Below are 13,835 nucleotides of genomic sequence, written 5' to 3' on the forward strand. Positions count from 1 at the left end.
TCTGAGCTCTATTCAGTCCGTCTCGCCCGGAAAAAATCAAGGAGAAGAGTTCATCGCGTTTTACGATACGGAGGCGTTGCCACCTCCTGTTCTTCATCTGGAGGGCATATCTGGAGTCCGTTCTGGGCTCCGGAGAGGGGAGATCATCGCCATCATCATCATCAACCTTCCTTCATCGCCAATTCCACGATGCTCTTCACCGTTCGTGAGTAATCTCATCGTAGGCTTGTTGGACGGTGATGGGTTGGATGAGATCTATCATGTAATCGAGTTAGTTTTGACGGGGATTGATCCCTAGTATCCAATATGTTCTGAGATTGATGTTGCTACTACATTGCCATGCTTAATGCTTGTCACTAGGGACCGAGTGCCATGATTTCAGATCTGAACCTATTATGTTGTCGCCAATATATGTGTGTTTTAGATCCTATCTTGCAAGTTGTAATCACCTACTATATGTTATGACCCGACAACCCCGGAGTGACAATATCCGAAACCACTCCCGGAGATGACCATAGTATGAGGAGTTCATGTATTCACCAAGTGTTAATGCGTTGGTCCGGTTCTTTATTAAAAGGAGAACCATAATATCCCGTAGTTTCCATTAGGACCCCGCTGGCACGGGAGGGATGGACAATAGATATCATGCAAGTTCTTTTCGCTAAGCACGTATGACTACATACGGAATACATGCTGATGTCTACTACGCAACCTTCTCCTTGTAGACGTTGTTGGGCCTCCAAGTGCACAGGGTTGTGGGACAGTAGCAATTTTCCCTCAAGTGGGTGACCTAAGGTTTATCAATCCGTAGGAGGCGTAGGATGAAGATGGTCTCTCTCAAGCAACCCTGCAACCAAATAACAAAGAGTCTCTTGTGTCCCCAACACACCCAATACAATGGTAAGTTGTATAGGTGCACTAGTTCGGCGAAGAGATGGTGAAACAAGTGCAATATGGATGGTAGATATAGGTTTTTGTAATCTGAAATTACAAAAACAGCAAGGTAACTAGTAACAAAAGTGAGCACGAACGGTATTGCAATGCGTGGAAACAAGGCCTGGGGTTCATACTTTCACTAGTGAAGTTCTCTCAACACAGATAACATAATTGGATCATATAACTAGCCATCAATCATGCAACAAAGAGTCACTCCAAAGTCACTAATAGCGGAGAACAAACCAAGAGATTATTATCGGGTACGAAACCACCACAAAGTTATTCTTTCTAATCAATCTATTCAAGAGTTCGTACTAGAATAACACCTTAAGATACATGTCAACCAAGACCTTAATGTCACCTAGATACTCCATTGTCACCTCAAGTATCCGTGGGCATGATTATACGATATGCATCACATAATCTCAGAATCATCTATTCAACCAACACATAGGACTTCAAAGAGTGCCCCGAAGTTTCTACCGGAGAGTCAAAACATGTGCCAACCCCTATGCATAGGTTCCCAATGTCACAAACCCGCAAGTTGATCACCAAAACATACATTGAGTACTCACATGAATCCAAGTGTGCCAACCCATATGCATAGGTTCCCAATTGTCACAAACCCGCAAGTTGATCAGAGCAGATAGACACGTGCAAGACATACATCAAGTGTTCTAAAAGACTCAATCCGATAAGATAACTTCAAAGGGGAAACTCAATTCATTACAAGAAGGGAGAGGGGGAAGAACATCATAGGATCCAAATATAGTAGCAAAGCCCACGGCACATCGAGATCAAGACATCTCAAGAACACGAGAGAGAGAGATCAAACACATAGCTACTGGTACATACCCTCAGCCCCGAGGGAGAACTACTGTGACGCCCTCGATTTAATCGTACGCTAATCATACACGCAAATGCGTACGATCAAACCCAAGGGCTCACGGGAAGATATCACAACACAACTCTAGACACAAATAAAATAACATCAGCTTCATAATACAAGCCAGGGGCCTCGAGGGCTAGAATACGAAAGCTCGATAAACACACGAGTCAGCGGAAGCAACAAATATTTGAGTACAGACATAAACATGGGGTGCCTTAGAGAAGGCTAGCACAAAAGATACAACGATCGAACGAGGCGAGGCCTCCTGCCTGGGAACCTCCTAACTACTCCTGATCATCAGCGGCCTCCACGTAGTAGTAGGCACCATCGGGGTAGCAGTCGTCGGTGGCGGGGACCTCCATCTCCTGGGCTCCATCATCTGGTCGCAGCAAACGGATCAAGGGGACAAGGGAGGGAGCAAAGCAGCGGTGAGTACTCATCCAAAGTACTCGCAAGTCTTACATCAGAACTATTCTAAATATGCATCAGTATCAAAGAAGGGGGTTATATGTGGACTGACTGCAACAATGCGAGAATAGAGAGAGAAGGTCTAGTCCTATCGAAGACTAGCATCTTCAGGGTCTTGCAGCAAAAGACGAGAGTAGAACAGGGGGGGGGGGTAAAACATTAATAGTCATATTGTTGCAGCAATAATAAAGTGAGGTCACGCCTAAAGATCCTCCCTCGACTCCCTGCGAGGAAGCAATCCCGAGCCAAACTAATTCCAGTTAAGTAACAATTGTAGTTGTATAAGATCGGGGCACAACTCCAAGTCGTCCTGTAACCGTGGACACGGCTATCCGAATAGTTAATTTTCATCCCTGCAGGGGTGCACCACATGTCCCGTCACGCTCGATAACACTTTGGCCGGACATACTTTTCTGGGTCCTGCCCGGCCTCGGAATATCGACACGTCGCAGCCCCACCTAAGACTAATCAGAGAGGCCAGCCCGCCGGTCTAACTCCTAAGCACAAAGGGTTCGTGGGCCCAGTTCCCCTTCACGCTCCTGCACGTGGCGTGGGCGGCCGACGTCAGTCCTAGCATCCCTTAATCACAAGCGCGATGCATCTCGGGACCACTCGGGCGCGCGCCGCTACATTGCTGGCATCTGAAAAGCTTCGGCTGATACTGCGATGCCGAGTACCCATAATTCTTCCCGCGTAGCCGGTTAGTGCGAAAAGGTCTCCGACCAACCCAGATCAAATATCCAAATCCATTAGCATTTTAATTAGGCCATCAACACAGTCTCACGGGAATCCACCTGTCTTACAACTAATCACCAATGATCCCAGTAACATGGTCGAGTAACTGTGTGGTTGTAACATCGGGGGGAACCCGAGGTATCACCCTCGTTGGATTACGAACGATGTACCCGTCAAGGTGGGCTTAGAGGAATCACCCTCGGGGGTCCCACACTCGCAGGGTTGCACGACAGAGGCGTCATCGGGAATGGTGAAAGAGGAATCACCCTCGATAACCACGACCGACTAGCTATACTACAGAGATATCATCAGGAGTACTTAGCGAGGTGTCACCCTCGGTACCCGATAGTATCCCTATAGCGTCGTACAACGAAGGGGGGTGAATGTGCTGTGTCGGGTCTGGCTCGTCGATCAGAGATCGAGACTTGAAAACAAGCGGGGCAACTGGACTACGGGGTCAGAGGGGATGACTGCTCCACCTATACTAGGCATATTAAAGGTACATGACTGAAAGTAGCAGTTCATCAAAAATAGGCTATGCATCAGATATAGGAGCTAACTACAACAGTAGCAAAATACTAATGCAAGCAGTAGGAAGAAAGACATAGGCGATATAGGAATGATCAAGGGGGGTTTGCTTGCCTTGGTGCTCTGCGGCAAAGGACTGATCGGCAGGGTCGTAGATGTACCCGGCAGCAGCGTCAGTCTCGGTGTCTACCGGTAAGAAGAGGGGGGAGAAACAATAAATAATAGCACCGATGCAACACAAAGCATGACATGGCAAGATGCAGGCTAGACATGAGCTAACGCAGCAACATCCGTCATAGACGGGTCGGAAGAATATCTGACGATATTTTCCGGGTCTCGGGCTACTACCGGTTATACTGGAAACGATGGAAAAGTTCCAAGTTTGCTATGCTAGGGACGCGTGACAGACGAACGGGCCTTGTATCCGGGTTCGTCTCGTTTTGCTGATCAACTTTCATGTTGAAATTATTTTGATCTGACTTACGGATTATTTAATATTAATTTTTAAAGTTTTATTCAATAATTAGGAATTAAAAACAGATTTGAATAATTTTAATAAAATCCTATTATGACATCATCGCGATGTCATGCTGACATCAACATTTGACTGGTCAACTGACATGCGGGTCCCGACCGTCATAGGCACAAGTTTTATTTAAGATTAAATATTAATTAATCAGATTAATTTAGTGGGGGACCCCGTGTCATACTCTAATTATTCTAATTAATTAATTTAACTAATATATCTATTTAACTAATTCATTAACTCATTAATTAATTATTATATCTATTTATTTATTTATTTAATAAAAACATATATTTTTATTACCGATATTAACTATCGCGTGGGGCCTCCCTGTCATAGACAGCGGGTGCGTTGGCCCCACCGGTAAGTGGCCTAAGGCTATTTACTCATTTTTTATAGATACCTAACCGTGCAAATATCGTATTCCTCCAATATCTATATACGCAATACATACATAAATACGGGTATCACATACATACATACATACATACGGAATACAACATTTGTTTTTATTTTCTTTTAACTCAACAACACTCTGATCTCTCTCTCTCTGTTAAAAGAGAGACAGAGAACACAACTCTGTGCTAACTCAACCTAGAAGAACCAAATGTTCAGTCCTTCCTACCGGAGTCTACCATCGACGGATCGGGGTCCCGTTTGCCGGAACGGAACCGAGACGGTGAGGGGAACGCGACGGTGGGAGGAGCCCGAGGAGGGGCTCATCAACGTTGACGAGACGGCCCGATGAAGCCGGAGTTCGCGGGAAGCGGAGGTGACGGCGAGGAGGAGGACGAGGCCGTGACGGTGACGGCGCGGTTCCGGTGAGGACGGTGACGGCCGTTCCGGCGAGGAAGAGGTGTAGGGGAAGCCCGGTGGGGGAGGGGCTCGCCGGCGGGTTGAAGGGGCCGAGGGGGCCTGTCTCCCTGCCCGGTCCCTCCTGGACCGAGCGGGAGGAAGGGGGGCGCGACGGGGGGGAAGGCCCGTGGCCTGGGTCGGCCGGCCAGGGAGGAACCCGGGAGGGCCTCGGCCGCCGGAGGTGTTGGAGGTCCGGCCAACCGGGGGGGGGGGGGTTCCTCGGTGGGGAGAGGCACAGGGGGCCGCCGGCGGGAGGGGAGGAGGTGGAGAGGAGGGCTGGTGGGGGAGCTCGCCGGCGGGAGGAGGCTCGCCGGCCAGGGAGGGAGTGGATCTGAGGGGGGGGGCGACGGGAGGAGAGGAGGGTCGTGGGGGAGAGGGAGTTACGAGAGAGAGAGAGGAATCTCTCGTGGGGGTGGGGGTACGAGAGGTGGGGGGCGTGGGGAGTGGGGCCAGCGGGAGGGGGCTGGCGGCGGCTAAGGGGAGGGGAGGGAGCGAGCCAGGGAGGGGCTCCCTCACCAGGGGGGCGCTAGGGTTTGGGCGGGAGTGGCCGGCTTGGCCACCTTGGCCGAGTCGGGCCAGGTGGGGAGGGTCTGATTTTTTTTAATTTCTTTTCTTTTCTTTCTTTCATTATTTATTTTACTATTTGATTTTTATTTTTAAATACCTTTTTTTATACTTATATTCTTTTGATATTTAACATGAATTTATAAAATACTTTTCTTTTGTTTTCAAATTTTGGATCCGGACAGACTCGAATCAACGCGGGTCTGAGATGGGAATTCGATGACGTGGCATCATTAGCGGGTGATCACTGTAGCTTAATTACAATAATTACTGTTGCAAAAGTCGAGGATGTCACAATTCTCCCCTACTAACAAGAATTCTTGTCCCGAGGATTAAGAGATAAAAGGAAAAAAGCTCGGGGTATTCATCACGAAGATGATCCTCGCGTTCCCAAGTGGCTTCATCTTCAGAATGATTTGACCACTGCACCTTAAGGAACTTAGTGACCTTGCGACGAGTCTTACGTTCAGCTTGGTCGAGAATGCGGACCGGATGCTCTTTATAAGAGAGGTCTTGTTGTAGCTCAAGCATATGGTGATCCACTGCTCGAATAGGGTCCTTGAAGCAGCGACGGAGCTGAGAAACATGGAAGACATCGTGAACCTGAGAAAGGTTCGCCGACAGTTCCAATTGATAAGCCACTCTTCCACACCTTTCGAGAACAGTGAAAGGACCAATATAACGAGGAGCTAACTTGCCCTTGATTCCGAAACGGTGTGCACCTCTCATTGGTGTGACACGAAGATAAGCCTTTTCGCCAGGTTGATAGACCATATCTTGATGATGACGGTCATACTGACTCTTCTGACGAGACTGAGCAGCCTTCAGATTCTCATGAATAATGCGGACTTGATCTTCGGCATGTTGAATAATATCCGGACCGAAGAGTGATCGTTCCCCAGTTTCTGACCAATTCAGAGGAGTTCGACACCTTTGCCCATACAATACTTCGAAAGGGGCCATCTTCAGACTAGCTTGATAGCTATTGTTGTAAGAGAACTCGGCATACGAGAGAGATTCCTCCCATTTCTTACCGAAAGAAATGATACAAGCTCGAAGCATGTCCTCGAGAATTTGGTTGACTCGTTCAACTTGTCCCTGGGATTGAGGATGAAATGCAGTGCTGAAGGACAGATGAGTCCCCATAGCCTTCTGAAAACTTTCCCAGAATTTTGAAGTGAACAAGCTGCCACGGTCCGAACTGATTACCAACGGAATACCGTGAAGTAAAAAAACTCTTGACATATAAAGATCTGCCAGCTGACTAGCATTAATCGTTTCTTTGATGGCTAGGAAATGTGCAACTTTGGACAATCGATCAATGACGAAAAGAATAGCATCATTACCTTTCTGAGATCTGGGAAAACCAGTGACAAAGTCCATTTCAACATGGTCCCATTTCCACTTGGGAATAGAGATAGGTTGCAGAGTCCCAACAGGCTTTTGGTGTTCTGCTTTGATACGCTGGCATATATCACATTCTGCCACATAGCGTGCAATGTCTTGTTTCATATTGGGCCACCAGAACCTTTGCCGGATGTCTTGGTACATCTTGGTACTACCCGGGTGAATAGATAGTGGTGTGTCATGAGCTTCTTCCATCACCTTCCCAGTCATCCTGAGATTTTCCTTCTTATTTGGGACGAATAGGCGACCCTTGAAATACAAGGCGCCACCTTCATCAACAGTGAAAAAGGAGGGTTTACCCTTCGCAATATAGCTCTTAATCCTGTCGACATCGTCGTCAAAGTCTTGCAGATTCTTTATGGAGCTCACAAGATCTGGTTCAACCACTAGGTTACTGAGGGAACCGTGATTAACAACACGAAGGTTCATCTTTTGACACTCTTCAGGAGGGGGAACAAGGTAACCCTGAGGAACAATGTGGAGGTTCAACTTACGGAATTCCTCTTGCAGACGATCGTGAACCTGATGAACCTGGAGGTGGTTGCACTATGACTTGCGACTTAAGGCATCAGCCATTACGTTAGCCTTGCCAGGGGTATACGATATACTACAGTCAAAATCTGTTATATGCTCCATCCATCTTTGTTGACGCAGGTTCAGCTCCGGTTGAGTGAACAAGTACTTCAGACTTTGATGGTCGGTGTAGATCTCACAGCGATTACCGACAAGGTATTGTCGCCATTCCTTCAATGCATCAATGACTGCGGCAAGCTCGAGATCATGAACTGGGTAGTTCTCTTCATGAGCACGCAGTTGACGTGAAGCATAAGCGATCACCTTGCGATCCTGCATTAGTACACAACCTATTCCTTGATGAGAAGCATCACAGTATATGACGAAATCCCTTTTCGTATCTGGAGGAGCAAGTACTGGAGCGGATGTCAGTTTGTCCTTGAGTGCCTGGAAACTTTCCTGACATTTATCAGTCCATTCATACTTAACACCTTTGTGAAGGAGGTTGGTTAAGGGCTTCACAATCTTGGAGAAGTTCTCGACGAATCGACGGCAATAGCTGGCGAGTCCGAGAAAACTTCTGACTTGTTTGACATTCTTCGGGGGAGTCCAGTCAAGAATAGCTTGAATTCGTTTGGGGTTGACCGCAATACCATCCTTGGAAATCACATGACCAAGGTAAGTCACTTCATCTAGCCAGAACTCACATTTGGAATATTTTGCATAGAGTTTATGCTCCCGAAGCTTATCCAGTACAAGACGAAGATGTTCAGCATGCTCTTCTTTGTTCTTCGAAAACACCATAATATCATCCAGATATACCACGACAAATTTGTCGAGGTAGTCCATGAATATATAATTCATCAGTCGAGAGAAGGTTGCCAGTGCATTGGTTAAGCCGAAGGACATGACGGTGTACTCGTATGATCCATATCGAGTAACAAAGGCGGTCTTTGGAATATCCTCCTTGCGAACGCGGATCTGGTGGTATCCCAATCTCAAATCGAGCTTAGAGAAAACGGTGGAACCAGCAAGTTGATCACACAAATCATTTATCCGAGGGAGAAGATATTTGTTCTGAATAGTGGCCTGGTTGATAGGACGATAGTCTTGAACCAATCGATTTGTCCCATCCTTCTTCTTAACAAAGAGAGAAGGTGCTCCCCAAGCAGAGGAACTCGGACGGATGAAACCCAGACGGAGCGAGTTGTCAATTTCTTGCTTAAGTTCAAGGAGTTCATGTGGTGGCATTTTATAAGGACGCTTGGCAATAGGAGTGGTACCGGGTACCAAGTCAATGACAAACTCGACAGCTCGAGCAGGGGGAATCCCCGGAAGTTCTTCTGGAAAGACATCTTGGAATTCTCGGACCACTGGTATGTTTTCAATCCCTTCAAGAGGCGACACATTTAATGCATTCAAAGCATACAGCCGTGCCTCAGCATTACGGACGAGATGAGCATGGTAGCTTACTAGTTCATCTAAAGGGTGTAGGAGGTGGACGGTTTTGGTGGCACAAACGATCGATGCCGTATGAGCTTTCAACCAGTCCATCCCCAATATGAGATCAATGTTGGATGACTTTAGTAGGATGGGGTTGGCAAGGAATTCTAATCCTTCAATTTCAACTGGAACATGGGGGCAAACCACAGAGGTTCGGCATTCGCCCCCAGGGGTGTTTACCACTATCGGGATGTTCATCTCTTCGCTCCTAATGTCATGCATGTATGCAAAATTTTCCGACATAAAAGAATGCGATGCTCCTGTATCAAACAATACAGAAGCAGGTACCGAGTTAACGAGAAGTGTACCCATCACGGTAGCAGGCTGGTCTTGAGCTTGACCCATATCAATGTTGTTGGCCTGACCACGAACATAAGCAGGCTTAGCGTTGAAGTTGCGGTTCTGGTTGTTGCCACTGCCAGTTGCGGGAAGTCTCAGCTGATTCGGATTCTGCCTGCAGTCTCTAACACGGTGACCTGGACGGCCACACTTGAAGCACAGCCCGTCCTCAGGACGGGAAGGAGGAACTCGAGGCGGTGGAGCTGGGAGCCTCGGCTGCCTAGGTGGTGGAGGAGGCAGGCGAGGTGCAACATAGGACGGCCTCGGAGTAGGAGCAGGTGCATGGTACATGTTGTTGGGGATCCAGATCTTCCGCTTCTGTGCAGATGAGCCCGAAGATGAGCCCATGTCACAGTTGCGCTTGCTGCTATCTTTGTATTCCTGCAGACCAGTCTCAACCTGAATAGCCTTGTTCACGAGGGTGGCGAAATCAGCATAGACCTGAACGAGGAGTGTCAGCTTGATATCAGGGTGGAGGCCTTCACGGAACTTCTCCTGCCTGCGTGCATCAGTCGCAATGTCTTCTTCAGTATAGCGAGATAATTCCAGAAATTCCCGCTGATAAGCATCCACAGTCTTGTTGCCCTGGACCAAGTTGCGGAACTCACGCGTCTTCCGGTCCATGATTCCCTGGGGAATGTATCGAGCACGGAAAGGAGTCTTGAACTCTGCCCAAGTGATGATAGTCCCATCGGGCTGAGAGCGCCTGTGGCTGTCCCACCATTGAGCAGCGGGACCCTTCAGAAAGTAGGCGGCAAAGTTGACATAGCTCGCCAGGGGCACATTGGCAGACTCCAGCTCATAAGAAATGTCACGGAGCCAGTCATCAGCATCAAGAGGCTGAGTTGAGCTGCGGTAGATCGCAGGGTTGAGACGGCAGAAGTCTTGCAGTGTCACGCCTTGCGGTTGGTTCATGTTTGGCCTTTGGAACTGATCCATGAGCCCTTGCATAAACTGGCGGTTCAGCTCAAACTGTTGGATCATCCCCGCCATATACTCAAGAGGCGGGGGTCGTGCATCGTTGGCAGGGGCACGCGGGCGGCCAGCTGGTCTAACCATCCTGTTAAATATTTAGCAGGGGTAGTTTAGCTTAAAGTAATTGCAAAGGCATCGCACGCATTCATGAAGTAATTAAGCATTATGAAAGGGAAATGCGATAGATACTCCATAGTAGTTGAGTTCGACATACAGAACCATACATAAGTTCGATTACAGACTAACGAGTACAAATTCGAAATTTGGCGATAGCCCGGACGCATTAGACGATACCCTGGACTCACTAGGCGGCGCGCAGGCACGCGGTGGAAGAGTACCACAACGAGATGTAGCGATAAGGCTACATCAACGTCGGAGAGGACGAACGAATCCTGGTAGCTGGCGGTGATAGAAGGTAGGGACAGGACCCTGTGTCCCGTTGTGACTCTGGTGACGGTACCGCATCCAGTCGAGGAGCTAAGGTCCAAGTGCAGGGGTTCTACCCCCAACATCTGCCCACTCGAGAGCTGATGGTAGCTCTGTCCTGCTCGGCTCGCGGATGCGCATAGGGGGAACCCTCGGGCAGTGTGATGGCTGCAGCTCTGTCAATGCGTCGTAAAGACGAGCGCGCGTAGCATACAGCTCCACAGTCACAACTCGGAAAGCACGATCCATTGCCTCAATGTATTGCACCAGAACCCGCGCGTCGTAGCGACGCGTCACGTAGGGGGCGCAGACAGCGACGTAGTAACGGTCGTTGCGCTCCCGAACGTCAGAGGCGTTGGCAGTGAGATCAGACCCAGTCTCATCCCCAGCGGGAGCATGCGGGATGTATCTGAAAGGGCTCTCCTCCAGGTGAGGGTACGCTCCACGGAGACGGGTGATGGCGATGTAGGCCGCATCATGGACGGCCATCTCGACCGACACTCCAATACCACAGAACACGTGGTGCTCGAGGGTCTCGCCGCCCCTCTGGTCGAAGATGCGAACCTCAGCCTGGTACTGGTACTGGTTGTACTCACGGAAATCATCGAACACAGCGTACTCGGGGTACCAACGATATCCCAGCCTGGTCAGGAGATCGACCAAAATGGCCGGGAACCCAGTCGTCTCGGTGGCCTGTGTCAGGCGCACGTGCTGTCTTGCGGGACGCATCTGAAAATAAGATTGACGGATGTCAAATGACAGTGTGTGTAATATATATTCAGGAGAAAGAGTAGATAGTCCAGCGCTCCGGATCGATGTGATTCGAGAACCTAATGTTAGAGTTAGTAAAATCTTTGACTCGAAAGAGAAGAGAAAGTAGAGCCCAGAGTATAGGAAAGGAGTAAAAGATACTAATACCACCCAATTGAGATGTGGGCTCGTAAGCCACAACATCAGTGTTAGTAAAGTTTTTCAAACACTAGACTCAACTTCGGCCAAGGAGTTGGAAAGGGGGCTACCTACAGGCAGTTGGCTCTGATACCAACTTGTGACGCCCTCGATTTAATCGTACGCTAATCATACACACAAATGCGTACGATCAAACCCAAGGACTCACGGGAAGATATCACAACACAACTCTAGACACAAATAAAATAACATCAGCTTCATAATACAAGCCAGGGGCCTCGAGGGCTAGAATACGAAAGCTCGATAAACACACGAGTCAGCGGAAGCAACAAATATCTGAGTACAGACATAAACATGGGGTGCCTTAGAGAAGGCTAGCACAAAAGATACAACGATCGAACGAGGCGAGGCCTCCTGCCTGGGAACCTCCTAACTACTCCTGATCATCAGCGGCCTCCACGTAGTACTAGGCACCGTCGGGGTAGCAGTCGTCGGTGGCGGGGACCTCCATCTCCTGGGCTCCATCATCTGGTCGCAGCAAACGGATCAAGGGGACAAGGGGGAGCAAAGCAGCGGTGAGTACTCATCCAAAGTACTCACAAGTCTTACATCAGAACTATTCTAAATATGCATCAGTATCAAAGAAGGGGGTTATATGTGGACTGACTGCAGCAATGCGAGAATAGAGAGAGAAGATCTAGTCCTATCGAAGACTAGCATCTTCAGGGTCTTGCAGCAAAAGACAAGAGTAGAACAGGGGGGTAAAACATTAATAGTCATATTGTTGCAGCAATAATAAAGTGAGGTCACGCCTAAAGATCCTCCCTCGACTCCCTGCGAGGAAGCAATCCCGAGGCAAACTAATTCCAGTTAAGTAACAATTGTAGTTGTATAAGATCGGGGCACAACTCCAAGTCGTCCTGTAACCGTGGACACGGCTATCCGAATAGTTAATTTTCATCCCTGCAGGGGTGCACCACATGTCCCGTCACGCTCGATAACACTCTGGCCGGACATACTTTTCTGGGTCCTGCCCGGCCTCGGAATATCGACACGTCGCAGCCCCACCTAAGACTAATCAGAGAGGCAAGCCCGCCGGTCTAACTCCTAAGCACAAAGGGTTCGTGGGCCCAGTTCCCCTTCACGCTCCTGCACGTGGCGTGGGCGGCCGACGTCAGTCCTAGCATCCCTTAATCACAAGCGTGATGCATCTCGGGACCACTCGGGCGCGCGCCGCTACATTGCTGGCATCTGAAAAGCTTCGGCTGATACCGCGACGCCGAGTACCCATAATTCTTCCCGCGTAGCCGGTTAGTGCGAAAAGGTCTCCGACCAACCCAGATAAAATACCCAAATCCATTAGCATTTTAATTAGGCCATCAACACAGTCTCACGGGAATCCACCCGTCTTACAACCAATCACCAATGATCCCAGTAACATGGTCGAGTAACTGTGTGGTTGTAACATCGGGGGGAACCCGAGGTATCACCCTCGTTGGATTCCGAACGATGTACCCGTCAAGGTGGGCTTAGAGGAATCACCCTCGGGGGTCCCACACTCGCAGGGTTGCACGACAGAGGCGTCATCGGGAATGGTGAAAGAGGAATCACCCTCGATAACCACGACCAACTAGCTATACTACAGAGATATCATCAGGAGTACTTAGCGAGGTGTCACCCTCGGTACCCGATAGTATCCCTATAGCGTCGTACAACGAAGGGGGGTGAATGTGTTGTCACGGGTCTGGCTCGTCAATCAGAGATCGAGACTTGAAAACAAGCGGGGCAACTGGACTACGGGGTCAGAGGGAATGACTGCTCCACCTATACTAGGCATATTAAAGGTACATGACTGAAAGTAGCAGTTCATCAAAAATAGGCTATGCATCAGATATAGGAGCTAACTACAACAGTAGCAAAATACTAATGCAAGCAGTAGGAAGAAAGACATAGGAGATATAGGAATGATCAAGGGGGGTTTGCTTGCCTTGCTGCTCTTCGGCAAAGGACTGATCGGCAGGGTCGTAGATGTACCCGGCAGCAGCGTCAGTCTCGGGGTCTACCGGTAACAAGACGGGGGAGAAACAATAAATAATAGCACCGATGCAACACAAAGCATGACATGGCAAGATGCAGGCTAGACATGAGCTAACGCAGCAACATCTGTCATAGACGGGTCGGAATAATATCTGACGATATTTTCCGGGTCTCGGGCTACTACCGGTTATACTGGAAACGATGGAAAAGTTCCAAATTTGCTAT

This window comes from Hordeum vulgare, chromosome 1H (assembly GCF_904849725.1).
Source record: "Hordeum vulgare subsp. vulgare chromosome 1H, MorexV3_pseudomolecules_assembly, whole genome shotgun sequence".
Lineage (NCBI taxonomy): Eukaryota > Viridiplantae > Streptophyta > Magnoliopsida > Poales > Poaceae > Hordeum > Hordeum vulgare.